Source organism: Armigeres subalbatus, chromosome 2 (genome assembly GCF_024139115.2).
Source record: "Armigeres subalbatus isolate Guangzhou_Male chromosome 2, GZ_Asu_2, whole genome shotgun sequence".
Taxonomy (NCBI): Eukaryota; Metazoa; Arthropoda; class Insecta; order Diptera; family Culicidae; genus Armigeres; species Armigeres subalbatus.
Window position 1 is genome coordinate 200306143 of NC_085140.1, and position 14985 is coordinate 200321127.

The following is a 14985-nucleotide window of genomic DNA, read 5'->3' on the forward strand; positions in this document are numbered from 1 at the left end:
TATATTATTAAACTTAACGTAGACTCGGAGTTTGGAATCAAAACATTAAAAAAAATTTCGTTGACGTATTTAGGGTTACTGCTCCTTGATTTGTTTCTTATTTTTTTTCAGCAGTAAGCACGCATGTTACCAACAAGAAGCAACGAAATTGGTGCTGTATTTCTTTGTTTGGAAAACGGGACAGCTCCCCTAAAATCAGGGATTGAATCCTAAAGAGAAAGAGTAAGTCTCTCACTTATCATCTCTGTATACATATACGATATGTAGCATACCGCGAGAAACTTTTTTCGCAAGCTGTCATGATAGAGAACTGATTCGGGATGTTATACCCCATGATAAATTTCTTTTAGAAAGCTCCAAATGTGGGGAGCACTGGCGCTGATGGTGCATTTCAACTTGTTCTACACAGCTGTGCAGTAACCAACACGAAAGGAGCGAAAACAAAGCGAGAATCACCATTTTTCTGTGGGGGCTGCCTATCTGATTCTGTTTTTTCGCACTTGTATACAAGTTTGATAAATTTGTTATCATGGCTTGTTATGATTCGGAACAGTTTTTGCCTCTCTTTTATCGTTGTTCGTTATCTATTGAGAGCGATTTCTGCAAACCCTGCCTAAAATAGCACATTTTGCCCGGGTCTTAAAATTTTATTAATAGAATTTTTAAACTTGAAATACTATTATCAATAAGAAATCTATAAATGCCCTACATTTGCTTGAGTAAATAAGGGCTTAATAGTTAGAAACAAAGCAATTTTAATTATGTTTCATTTATTTAGTTAACATCTAAACAGATAACACTGAATCAACAATTTGACGCCACAATGCACGGTTCGAGGCCGCATCTCTCCATCCTCGGATACGCCCCACGCTCGCCAAGTCGTTCTGCACCTGGTCTGCCCATCTCGCTCGCTGCGCTCCACGCCGTCTCGTACCTGCCGGATCGGAAGCGAACACCATCTTTGCAGGGTTGCTGTCCGGCATTCTTGCAACATGTCCTGCCCATCGTACCCTTCCGGCTTTAGCTACCTTCTGGATACTGGGTTCGCCGTAGAGTTGGGCGAGCTCATGATTCATTCTTCGCCGCCACACACCGTCTTCTTGCACACCGCCAAAGATGGTCCTAAGCACCCGTCTCTCGAATACTCCGAGTGCTTGCAAGTCCTCCTCGAGCATTGTCCATGTTTCATGTCCGTAGAGGACAACCGGTCTTATAAGCGTCTTGTACATGACACATTTGGTGCAGTGGCGAATCTCTTTCGACCGCAGTTTCTTCTGGAGCCCGTAGTAGGCCCGACTTCCACAGATGATGCGCCTTCGTATTTCACGACTAACGTTGTTGTCAGCCGTTAGCAAGGATCCGAGGTAGACGAATTCCTCGACCACCTCGAAGGTATCCCCGTCTATCGTAACACTGCTTCCCAGGCGGGCCCTGTCGCGCTCGGTTCCGCCCACAAGCATGTACTTTGTCTTTGACGCATTCACCACCAGTCCAACTTTTGTTGCTTCACGTTTCAGGCGGGTATACAGTTCTGCCACCTTTGCAAATGTTCGGCCGACAATGTCCATGTCATCCGCGAAGCAAATAAATTGACTGGATCTGTTGAAAATCGTACCCCGGCTGTTACACCCGGCTCTCCGCATGACACCTTCTAGCGCAATGTTGAACAACAGGCACGAAAGTCCATCACCTTGTCTTTATCCCCGGCGCGATTCGAACGAACTGGAGTGTTCGCCCGAAATCTTCACACAGTTTTGCACACCATCCACCGTTGCTTTGATCAGTCTGGTAAGCTTCCCAGGGAAGCTGTTCTCGTCCATAATTTTCCATAGCTCTACGCGGTCTATACTGTCGTATGCCGCCTTGAAATCAACGAACAGATGGTGCGTTGGGACCTGGTATTCACGGCATTTTTGAAGGATTTGCCGTACAGTAAAGATCTGGTCCGTTGTCGAGCGGCCGTCAACGAAGCCGGCTTGATAACTTCCACGAACTCGTTCACCAATGGTGACAGACGACGGAAGATGATCTGGGATATCACTTTGTAGGCGGCATTAAGGATGGTGATCGCTCGAAAGTTCTCACACTCCAGTTTGTCGCCTTTCTTGTAGATGGGGCATATAACCCCTTCCTTCCACTCCTCCGGTAGCTGTTCGGTTTCCCAGATTCTGACTATCAGTTTGTGCAGGCAAGTGGTCAGCTTTTCCGGGCCCATCTTGATGAGCTCAGCTTCGATACCATCCTTACCAGCTGCTTTATTGGTCTTTAGCTGTTGAATGGCATCCTTAACTTCCCTCAAGGTGGGGGCTGGTTGGCTTCCATCGTCCGCTGAACTGACGTAGTCATCTCCTCCGCTGCCTTGACTTTCACTGCCTGTACTCTCAGCGCCATTCAGATGTTCCTCGTAGTGCTGCTTCCACCTTTCGATCACCACACGTTCGTCCGTCAAGATGCTCCCATCCTTATCCCGGCACATTTCGGCTCGCGGCACGAAGCCTTTGCGGGATGCGTTGAGCTTCTGATAGAACTTGCGTGTATCTTGAGACCGGCACAGCTGTTCCATCTCCTCGCACTCCGCTTCTTCCAGGCGGCGTTTCTTCTCCTGCAAAAGGCGGGTCTGCTGTCTCCGCTTCCGTCTATAACGTTCCACGTTCTGCCGGGTACCTTGCTGCAGCGCGACCGCCCGCGCTGCGTCCTTCTCCTCCAGAATCTGTCTGCACTCTTCGTCGAACCAATCGTTCCGTCGACTTCGACCCATATACCCGACGTTGTTCTCCGCTGCGTCGTTAATGGCTGCTTTAACTGTACTCCAGCAGTCCTCAAGAGGGGCCCCATCGAGCTCACCTCTTCCGGCAACGCTGCCTCGAGATGCTGCGCGTATGCAGTGGCGACATCAGGTTGCTTCAGTCGCTCTAGGTCGTACCGCGGCGGTCGTCGGTACCGAACATTGTTGATGACGGATAGTTTTGGGCGCAGTTTAACCATCACCAGATAGTGGTCAGAGTCGATGTTAGCGCCACGATATGTCCTGACGTCGATAATGTCGGAGAAGTGCCGTCCATCAATCAGAACGTGGTCGATTTGTGATTCTGTCTGCAGTGGTGATCTCCAGGTGTACCGATACGGGAGGCTGTGTTGGAAGTAGGTGCTACGAATGGCCATATTCTTGGAGGCGGCGAAATCAATTAGTCGTAGGCCGTTTTCGTTCGTCAGCCGGTGAGCGCTGAACTTTCCAATAGTCGGTCTAAACTCCTCCTCTTGGCCAACCTGAGCGTTCAAATCTCCTATGATGATTTTGACGTCGTGGCTTGGGCAGCTGTCGTACTCACGTTCCAGCTGCGCGTAGAATGCGTCCTTATCATCATCAGTGCTTCCGGAGTGTGGGCTATGGACGTTGATTATGCTGAAGTTGAAGAACCGGCCTTTGATCCTCAACCTGCACATTCTTTCATTGATCGGCCACCACCCGATCACGCGCCTTGCATATCGCCCATCACTATGAAAGCTGTTCCCAGCTCGTGTGTGTAGCCGCAGCTCTGGTAGATGGTATGATTACCTCTAAACGTTCGCACCATTGATCCTTCCAACAAACCTCCTGCAGCGCTACGATGCCGAATCCACGGTCCTTGAGCACATCGGCGAGTATGCGTGTGCTCCTGATGAAGTTGAGAGATTTGCAGTTCCACGAACCGAGTTTCCAATCGCTAGTCCCTTTTCGTCGCAGTGGTCTTCGCCGATGGTTCCGGTCCGTACTCTCTTGTTGATTGTTCGTTGCTTATGATTTTTTAAAGGCTGGCTTGCAGGGCCTGACACCAAACCCCTAAATTTCCGGAGGACCATTCCTCCTTATTTCCGGTGGACCATGGTGCACAGTTTCATTTTAGAGTCCCTCGCTGGCACTCGGACGATGATCAGCCGCCCTAACATGGAGAACAGACGCTGTTGTGAGCCGATCCTGACATGGAGAACAGACGCTCAATAAGATTTGCACCTCCGGAGAGGAGCAAACCCCCTTCCCTGTCAGCATACGACCATAGATCCCACTGGGTTGGTTACCCGATCTTCCCTAAGGTTGCTCGTATCCCGGCCAGCACCGCGGGGAGGTAGGGATAGGAGTTGCTGGGTAAGAGGCTAAGGACCGCGAGATGGGGTCTATTTTATTCCTTCAGGTACGCGAAGTACCAATGGTACGCTTTACCCAGCATTTGCCGTGCCATTTTAATTATGTACTTATTCATTAGTTTTATTTCTAGAAGTTTTGAATAAACAAATTGCTAATAATTCTAAACAGCATGGAAGTTATCGTTTTCAATACCAATACCTATGATTAAACTTCATAGATCCAAAAGTTAAAACTTAAATGTAAATAAGTTACGTTTATACAAGTCCTACGTCTACTCGCGGTTATGTTGAAAACATTACCCATCGCTCGTTTTTTTCGTCACAATACAGTCCATTCCCACTAGACGACCTTTGCTAATCATTTTAACAAATTTCAAATTTGTGCGATACGAATATTAACAATGCGGAAAATTCCATATATCGGAATATCTTGAGTAGTCCAACATAATGAATTCAAATATACCACCACCTAGCGGCCAAGTTCTAAACCAATCAATGCCTCATGTCAAAGCCTTGGCCTTCCTGCATAACCTTTTCGAAAAGGTGCAGTTCAAAATGGGTAGGATTTCAGATATAAGTCAAATAAGCAGATATAAGTAAAATAAATGTTTTTGTACCCTTTTTCATGAAAACTCCTCCCTACGATGTACCTGCCCACCTATAGTCAATATTTGGTTACTACCTCAAAGATAATTAAAGTATCTTTCGAAACAGCCCAGAAAATCCCAAATTGACCAAGCAATAAAAAGTTATAGCAATTTCAATTTGGGGTCAATTTGACCCTAGAGCACAGACAACGTAAGTTTTTTTAGCACAGACAGAAGGTTAAAATGCTTATTATATGAGTGTAAAAATTGACCCGAAACAAACTTTTTTCAAAGTACCAAACGTAGTCGCTTGGCGTTAGTATCGCTCCGAGAGGCGGCCGTCGGCGAAAAGTGGAATTTTCTCGCAAGATTTTGACTTTGGTTTTATTGCTATTAGTGATTCAAAATGCGCATTTATAAAAATAAATCGATTATTTTCAGGACCAACGTTTTATTCACGAGAAGGTTTATCCAAGATGAATTTTTCTTCAAAGCGCAAAACATAATCGCACAAAGTTGCCTTCTGTCGCAGAATCACAAGTGCGTTTCGGGGGGAAACGATGTGATAAATTTAGTCGCATGGTGACTAGAGACAATTTTCACGCGAGATACTGATTTTGGTTTTGTTGCTTTTAGGGAAATTTGTCATTTACAGGATAGTTATTTTACACAAAGTTGATCCGAGACAAATTGTCTTCAAAGTGCAAAACATAATAGCTTATCGACGGTAGAAAGTTGTCGTCGGTAGCAAAATCAAAAGCGCGCGTCGTGGCGTCAGTAGCAGCAGCCAAATAAAATTTTCTCACATGACATTAAAATTCTCATTGTGTCGTCTATTATACGCAACCCTTCTGATTTTCTTCAAAGGAATTTAACCTTCCGATGGTTGAAGGTCGCTCACCAAGCACAATCTGCACTACTAGACCACATAAAGTCGCACTTGATCATTGCACTACGTGAGTAGGTACATAGTTTTCGACCGTCTCAATCACGAGAATAGGTGGGGCGCTCTGAGACGCAAGGGGGTTCCTGAGAAAATCATCGGCCTTATCGAAGCACAGTACGAGGCCTTTTCGTGTAGAGTGCTGCACAATGGGGTCCTGTCCGACCCTATCCGGGTTGTAGCTGGTGTGAGGCAAGAATGTATTCTATCACCGTTACTGTTCCTCATCGTAATCGATGAGATTCTGGAAGATGCGATTGACCGTGAACCAAACCGCGGGCTGTTATAGCAGCCTATAACCATGGAGCACCTAAACGACTTCGAATTGGCTGATGACTTTGCACTCCTCGCGCAACGGCGCTCTGATATGCAGAGTAAGCTCAACGACCTTGCCGAGCGCTCCTCCTCGGCAGGTTTAGTCATCAACGTCAACAAAACCAAATCGTTGGATGTAAACACGGTGACTCCTTCCAGTTTCACAGTAGCCGGGCAACCAGTGGAGAATGTTTAAAGCTTCCAATATCTTGGTAGCCAAATGGCGTCAGACGGCGGTACCAAGATCGACATAGGCGCACGGATCAAGAAAGAAAGGGCGGCGTTTGCGAGTTTAAGAAATATCTGGAAAAACAGGCAGAAAATGAACGCACCAAAATACGAATTTTCAACTCTAACGTGAAATCTGTGCTGTTATTCGCCAGTAAAACATGGTGTGTATCAGTGGAGAACACTCAACGGCTGCAGGTGTTTATTAACAGATGCCTGCGGTGTATAATTCGGGCCTGGTGGCATCACAGCTGGATCTCAAACAACGAGCTCTATCGTCGTTGTCACCAGAGGCCGATAGCAAGGTTTTAAATTCCAGACTTTTCATTTTTTCCATATAAGCTTGGGCCACTCTATTGGTCCATTGGGTGCTATGTGTCTTGTCCGTTGTCTCATGCTAGGTGTTAAGTGTTCAGTATGTACGACCTTTGGCGAAGACCCATAGTGTAATATACCAATCGACGCAGCTCGACGAATTGAGGTGATGTCCATTTGTGTTTTTTTTCTTTTTTTTTTCTTCCTAAACAATGGAGGGGGAATCTGCTCAACAGACATCCTGGGTTGACCAGGAAGTGCTGGGTTAGGGGCCACCTTAGGGGCCATGAGGGAGGCAGGACGGCATCCCCGACCAGCTAAACCGTTCCCATTGCCGCCAAGCCCATCGTCCCTTCGGTACAACCAGAAAGTAATGCTTCAAAGGGGGGCCAGTGCATAACGCACCCTCGAGGTTAGCTGCGTGTCCTTGCAGCATCGAACATCGTGGCTCGCTGTTTTAGAACAACACCATGGTATCGTGCCAGCGCATTGCCGGATTTCCAGGTGGCCTTACCACGCCCTACGTCCTCGGAAGGTGGGAAGGGTCGACTTCGCGCCTGCTTCCCTCTGCACGACTGGTATCAAGAATGATGATGCCGCGTGCACCCCAAATTGACCTTTCTGCGATAGGGCCTATTTGCCAGCACACAGAGGGACTTGCCGACACGGTGCCTACGCCTGCCCCAGCCTTGACGAGGACCCCTTTCCGTCCTCGGGCTCGGAACCCGCCCGGTTGACCGACGCCGCGAAAGCGACGATACCATGTTGTTTTTCACGCAGCCATTTGTTCGATAAAAGGATCGAGTTCGACCACAGGGCATCGGTATGACCCATGAAGCCGACTCCGAATCCTTGGACCACCTCTTATTTGCGCCTGAACTAGCCATCCCTCGAGTCCACGCGCCACCTTCTGTGTAGCTCCGAGACGATTTGGACGATAGCCGATAAAACGGCGTTCCAGCCAACTTCATCTTTACACATCCTCCGAACTAGGTTGTCCGGGGTAGTGTCCAGACCACATGTGGCAAGCATGTGGTCACGCATTGTGCGAAAACGCGGGCACACGAACAACACGTGATCCGCCGTTTCCTCTAAACCATCGCACACCGGACACTCGGGCGAGGCCGAGTGTCCGAACCGGTGTAGGTACTGTCTGAAGCAACCATGGCCTGTAAGGACCTGGGTCAGGTGGAAAGTGATTTCCCCATGGCGCCTCTTGACCCACGTACCTATCTCCGGTATCAACCTATGTGTCCATCTACCCTTAGTGGAACTGTCCCACGCACGCTGCCATTTGACCATTGAGGCCAACCTGACAGTCCTGCGGATGCCTCTCGTGCCGCGCATTTCAAAGCACTCTATGTCTTCACCGATAACGATGTCAATAGGCATCATACCGGTGATGACGCAGAGTGCATCGTGCGACACGGTACGGTACGCGCTCGCAACTCTTAGGCACATGAGCCTATACGTACTTTCTAACTTCGTTCTGTAGCAGTTAATACGCAGGGCCGTGCCCTGCTGGCCCCCATACCTCAGTATGGACAGAGCAACGCTAGCCAGAAGCTTGCGCTTGCTGGCATAAACCGCAGAGCTATTGGACATCATCCGGGACAATGCCACTATAGCTTTTGAGGCACGCTTGCAGGCGTAATTGACGTGGCTACCAAAGGTGAGCTTATCTTCGATTATTACCCCCAAGAGTTTGATTGAGCGTTCAGAGGTGATCGTGCAGTTGCCTGCCCTTATCACGGCCGTCTGCTCCGACTTTCGGTTGTTAACAACAACCACCTCAGTCTTGTGGTGAGCCAGTTCTAACTTCCTGGAACTCATCCACTCCTCCACAATTGCGATCGAGTGGGCTGCAGTCAACTCCACCTCTTCGATCGATTCGCCGTAGACCTCCAGCGTAATATCGTCAGCGAAGCCGACGATTACCACGCCCACCGGGAACTTCAACCTCAAGACACTATCGTACATGACGTTCCATAACACCGGACCCAGTATGGAACCTTGCGGAATCCCTGAGGTTATGTCAACGCACTTCCGACCCGCCTCCGTGTCGTATACCAGTACTCGATTCTGGAAGTAGCTTCCGAGAATCTTGTACAGGTACTCGGGAATTCCAAGACGCAGGAGCGCATCTGCAATAGCTGCCCAACTGGCACTATTGAAAGCATTCATCACGTCGAGAGTCACTACTGCACAATAGCGAACTCCCCTCCTCTTACGCTGGATAGCTATCTCCGCGGATTTGGTAACCGACAAGATAGCGTCTACGGTCGACTTACCCTTTCGGAAGCCAAACTGGTTACTCGATAGACCATCCGCACCCTCCGTGCGTATCAACAACCTGTTGAGGATGATCTTCTCGAGCACCTTCCCCGCCATATCAAGCAGGCATATTGGTCTATATGCCGACGAATCCCCGGTGGTTTTCCTGCCTTTGGCAATAGGACCAAGCTCTGCCTTTTCCATGCTTCAGGAAGACTCCTCGTCCAGGCATCTCTGCATGACAGATCTGAACATCTCGGGAGCCTCGGCAATGGCCGCTTTAATGGCCAGGTTCGGAATACCATCCGGTCCTGGCGCCTTACCTACACTAAGGACTGTGCAATCCCCTGCAAGTTCCGCCACAGTTAGTTACTCTTCCCTCGTCGGCCACCCTGGCTCCTGGCAGCTCCACGAAGGGAGGCCAGGGGCTTGGGTCGTGACGTGGGAAGAGCCCCGCGATGATCCTCTCCAGCATCTCTGGAGACCCACGTGTCTTGGCCATTACGACCCTATAGGCGTCACCCCATGGATTCGCGTTGGCACTTTGACACAGGCCCTCGAAGCAGGCTTTTTTGCTTGATCTAATCTCAGTCTTCAGAGCGGCTCTAGCAGCCACGAACGCCACCCGTCGTTCAACACGCTCCTCTTCTGTGCGTGCTCGCTGCATCCGCCTCCTTGCCCGTAGGCAGGCGCGGCGCAGGTTCGCAATTGCTTGAGTCCACCAGTAAGCCGGTGGTCTCCCATTCCTAGGGTGGACTTTCCTAGGCATGGTGGCATCGCATGCACGCGAGAGTACTGTTACCAGCTGCTCGCCACTCAGACCGAGAGTATTGTGCTCGCGGCGGAGCGCTTCCTTAAACACCTCGTCGTCGAAGTATGATGTCTTCCACATACGAGGACTAGGCCTCGCCCCTTCTTCCGTCCGCTGAATGCTGGTCGTATAGTCGATACTGTAGCGAACCGCCAGGTGGTCACTGTGAGTGTAGCCATCATCTACCCTCCAGTTCGAACAACTCGTTTGGCCAGGGCTCCAGAACGTAACGTCGATAATCGACTCGGCACCGTTCCAGCTGTAGGTATTTTTGATACCGACATTAGCCAAGTCCACATCCAACATGGCCAGTGATTCCAGCAGGATCTGCTCCCGCTGATTCGTGGATCGGCTTCCCCATTCCACGGCCCAAGCGTTGAAGTCCCCCGCTATCACCACCGGCCTACGCCCCATCAAGCTAGCCGTCAAACAATCTAGCATTCGACCGAACTGCTCGATAGAATATCGAGGAGGCGCATAGCAGCTGCAGAAGAAGACCCCGTTGATTTTGGCAATGACGAAGCCCTCGTGTGTCGAAGACACCAACTCTTGGACTGGGTATTTCCCCGTTGTCCATATCACCGCCATTTTAGACTCATCGGTGACCCAATTACCGTTCCTGGCGGGTACCCGGTAAGGATCTGCTATGATGGCGATATCCGTCCCCCATTCAGCAACTGTCTGACACAGCAGTTGCTGGGCTGCATCGCAGTGGTTCATGTCTATTTGTGTGTATGTATGCATGTGTGCATGTGTGTATGTGAAAAAAAATAATTTGTAGACACACTTTTCGGAACTTAGCATTGACCGATTTACTCGCAACGAGTTTCATTCGACGGTGAATCCTGGCCCATTATTTGCTATTGAAAATTTGCCTAATCGAACGATGGGCTCAGTAGCTATGACCAAAGAACTATTTTTATACACAGAACACGCTTATGAAACTCACTAATTTTTTTTTTTGTACATCCAATACACAAGAAAGGTACCGACATCGCTAGTTGGATTAATCAGGGTTTCTGATATGCACGAGCTACAAAACATATACAACATGCTTTTATTTCTTTCAATATTTAATATTTTTCATTACCCTATCACCCCCGACAACTTATTGAACTTGCCGCCACAGAAAGCAGTTAGTCGGAAAAGCAAAAAGCTCTGTTGTAAATTCGACTGTGGCGAACCGTGTGTTTGAACATCTGGATAGAATTTTTTATTTGTTTGTAAGCAGAGCATGATTAAATTTGTTGAGAACTGTAAAAGTTTTACAAAAGTTCATCCCGAATGTCTTTTGCACATAGACATAATACTATCATCACAGAAACAAACTTCTTACGGACGGGACCTGCTAAGCCATAGTGCCAGGACTGTGGTGCCAGCTCACATACCCACGATCACCCACACGTCATGCATTGGCGAAATAGAAAAGTTAGTTGAATTACTTTACATGTGCCCTCACTTTCTATGTTTGCACCCCTTTATCGCACCAGGAGTGCATTCTATGCTTTTCTTGCCCCTGAAAAACTTTACGCTGGCTGCATGTAACAACACCCGGTACGCTCGGAGAACCAGCCGCAAACCGTTTGTCGGCAGGATGAATCTTGTACGTGCCTTTCACCCATAGGCACAGCTCAGCTCGCCCAACTCAAACCGAAGTGGGCGGGATAGGGCATCGATTCAGTCTAGAAAGGTGGGATAAGACAGAATTAGATGAATGCATTCACAAGCATTTGAAAATTTGAAAAAAGAAACTTTCGTTAGTTACTGAATCAAGCGAGGTGGGTTCTCGTTTTTCCACGTGAAAACAAGTTTTTTTATTCTGAAAGTATGGGTGTAAATTGAATCAAAAGCAATGTGCCGGAGGAATATTAATTTAATTCGATTGCATTTTTCATCTTTTTGTGTGGTACGAAGCTACATATCGAATAGTTCTTGGCAAGCAAGTCGAATGTGAAACGGTATTCCAGTCTGATCAGAAGCAGGCTGAAACTTTGAAGATTATGCAGTGTAAGTTTCTTTCAATGCAGAACACTATTTTTGGTATCTGGCGAGATTTCTATTACTAAAGAGGTCAAACGAATTATAAAGTATGTGAGATACATTGTTCACTGACATAAATTGGCAATTTATTGAATTATAACGGATGCGAAAGACCATTGCTTCCCGAGGGCTGCAATTCTCTCTAATAAAGAATCAAATAATAATAACACCCATTTCTTTAATGCGTTTGTCATGAAATTGTAATTGCGAATTGTTAAACCTCTACACAATTTACAAATTATTTCCTTGTATGGCAATAAAAGCTAAAAATGCTGCAAGGGGCAAATCAAGACAAAATTTTCAAAACGACTTATCTGCTTTTGTAAACAAAGATTCAAATGACGATTTGGCGAATCTGATAGCTCTCACGCAAACCAACACCACCAATAGGTAGGTGAAGGTTTCCGCTACCTGTTGATGGTGTTGGTTTGCGTGGGAGAGCTATCAGATTCGTCAAATCGTCGTTTGAATCTTTGTTTACAAAAGCAGATAAGTCGTTTTGAAAATTTTGTCTTGAAATGAAGATACGTGGTAAGGGTATACTATTAGGTTCTGCAGCGTCTGTATCTAACCTCAAACTGATGACAGATTAGTAGTACTTCGCGTTGGACTCGGGGGCAGCCAACCAATCACAAACTCGAACTTTGTCGGAGTCCTCGACGGAGTCAGTGGAAAGTACTACTGAACTGTCAAAAAGTTCATTTGACGAGGACCGAATTCATTCGTGACGTCATGCTGCAGAACCTAATGGCTGTCGATGAATCGATGAACGTTTTTAATGGTAACAATGTTCTAAAAAGATGAAGCAGAACTAGGGTAAAACGACCTATTATGGAGGGGTTAAGCGCCGCTTCAAAACAAAATTGAATTCAAAAGTTCTTTAAAAATGAACTGTTCATCTTTTTTCACATCCAGTAGTTGAATAGGATGGTCGTTAACCATAGTTTCGTAAATATTACGTCAGTTGTGCTAAACTTATGTTGTTTTGTTTTTATCACAATGAAAACAAACTACCGCAATAATAGGTTGCAGTTGCCTATCGTTGCGATATTTTTTCAAGGTCAGTCCTATTGTTGCGGTATTGCTTGTATTTCTTATGAAGAGCGATACCACAACAATATGACCTTAGCACTACCGCAATAATAGGCTCAAAGGAAGCATTTGTTTAATGAAAAATGTTGATTCTCCATCATTTTGAACGGAATTTTGTCAAACAAAAGGTGTTCTATTGGTTGATTCGAAAAGTTTTAGCGGATTCACAATTGTTTTGGATGCTGTTATATCCAGGATAGACTGTTTATACACTACCGCAACACTAGGACACACCACAACGATAGGATGTTTTACCCTATCAACGAATTCACCCGACACAATAATATATTTGGAATCAGAACCATTTGAGGCACCGTACTAATACTATTGCTTGATCATTGGCATTCGCATTGTTACGGTGTAATTCGTAGATTGGACACTAATGATACTCATGTTTTACTTTTGAGATCCTCATCTAGAATGCTATCAGAAATCAAGAAGGGGAGTGGTCCTTGATTCCAGTCTTAAACAAAAATTACAAAAGCATGAGGATTACTACTCCTCGCCACGCCCATCTTCACCGTAACTAGGGAGAGGAAGGAAGTGTTGATGTAGTACTCACACAGAATAAAAATGTTATAGCATATATCTAGATTGCTTTGAGAATAGATCGTATGTGCAAAAGAGAGGCTCTCTTGACTTTCATTCTCTTTCGATTATTATAGAACTATACTAGAGTTTACTTCGGATTTCTTGGCATATATCTAAAGACAATAGCTTTGTCTATCGTGCTGAAGTGAAAATGTAGCAAAAAATGCAAAATTAGCTTATCTATTAGCGAAAGAGAGCGCAAGCAAAGAGAGGCTCTCTTTTGCACATACGACCTATTCTCAAAGCAATCTAGAAATGATGTAACAAAAAGGCTCCGTTCGATTCGACTCATTTTTCCATCACTTTTCAAAATTACAGGCTGTCGTTACTATGGAGCTTGTATTCAATATTACGAACAAGAAAAAGTTGGATGTAAAATTAAAGGCTATTGAACACAAAAATATGAGTTCAAATATTTCCATAGCGTGTAATTTTCAGAATTTTTAACTGTGTACTTAACGAGAGGCCACCGACTTAGCGACACCCTAGTACCACGGAGTTGCACACTTAAATCGAGAATTTCAGCTCGGTAATATATTTTACTGATTTTATTCGGTAAAAGATTAATTGAACCGAGAGCTCAGTTGATTTCAAAGATTTAACTGATCTCTGTAATCATTTTCACCGATGTTTCAGTTGTAAAAAATAAAATACAGAGTTTCGGTAGATTGAATTACCGATCAACTCTGTTCTAAGTAAATGTCCTGCACTTGTCAAAATATTAACCGATTACTCAGTAAAAATTAATTCACTTTGCTGAACACCTGGTAAAACAAGTACCGAGTTATCAGTTCTCGACCAGGTACCGCATGTTTCGACGCCATATTTATTTGCGAGTCAGAACGAATTTGTTTCAGTCGAGATTAATGCTGCAGGTGGAAATTTCGCTTTATTGGATATTCAGGTAGGTAAAGTTCAAACACGTTTACCATCATGTATTTTTTGCGCTAGTTTGCTAAAGATTTATATGATAGATTTCCAGGACAAATATAAAAAAATGTATCATCACACTCGCTACTGCTATCTCCAATATGTGTTGTGCCGATTTTATGGAACTCGAACTATAATAAGACATCAGGTATGTAAACTCAATAAAATAACTGTTTCCGATAGGATTTTCTCGATTAAAAACGGTCTTATTTTCTAGATATAATAAAACGAATGAGGTTCCCTGCGGCCATCTTTGTGACAGCTTCCCGGGCGATAATGGAATTGAGCTAGTGCTACAGCGATGAGACAGCAGCAAACATATGTTGTACAGTTTTCTGACTCTAAAAAACTGTAATAAATATGAAAGCCTCAGATTGCATGTGTTTTTTCTCATTATCAATAAGAAAAATTGAAATTAATTTCCTTTTAGTCAGTACTATAAATTACTGAAATCGGTAATTTTTTTACAGTTTCATCAGTATTTTTTTACCGACTGCTCGGTATTTTTTTGACAGTTCGCTGCCATAAATGTTGAACCGAGAGCTCGGTAATTGAATTGGGTTACCGAGGTCACTACCGAGAGCTCAGCTGTTGAGAAATCGGTAATCTATTTACCGAGCCCGGTGAATAGAATTAAGTGTGTGGATAATGAGGAAGGTATTCGTTGGGTCAGGATTTGCCTGCAGCTGGCAATGTAACCGTGGTAGATCTTACCCCGTAACACACCACGTAAAAGT

General features: G+C 45.7%; 1 long non-coding RNA gene across 1 annotated transcript; it reads left to right on the forward strand.

Annotated features, from left to right (window-relative positions):
* Positions 1 to 14120: 14120 nt before the first annotated feature.
* Positions 14121 to 14609, forward strand: LOC134215753 (uncharacterized). The gene is made up of 3 exons (XR_009980292.1): positions 14121 to 14222; positions 14293 to 14396; positions 14466 to 14609. It is a non-coding gene; the product is annotated as an uncharacterized LOC134215753 (long non-coding RNA).
* The last annotated feature ends 376 nt before the right edge of the window (positions 14610 to 14985 follow it).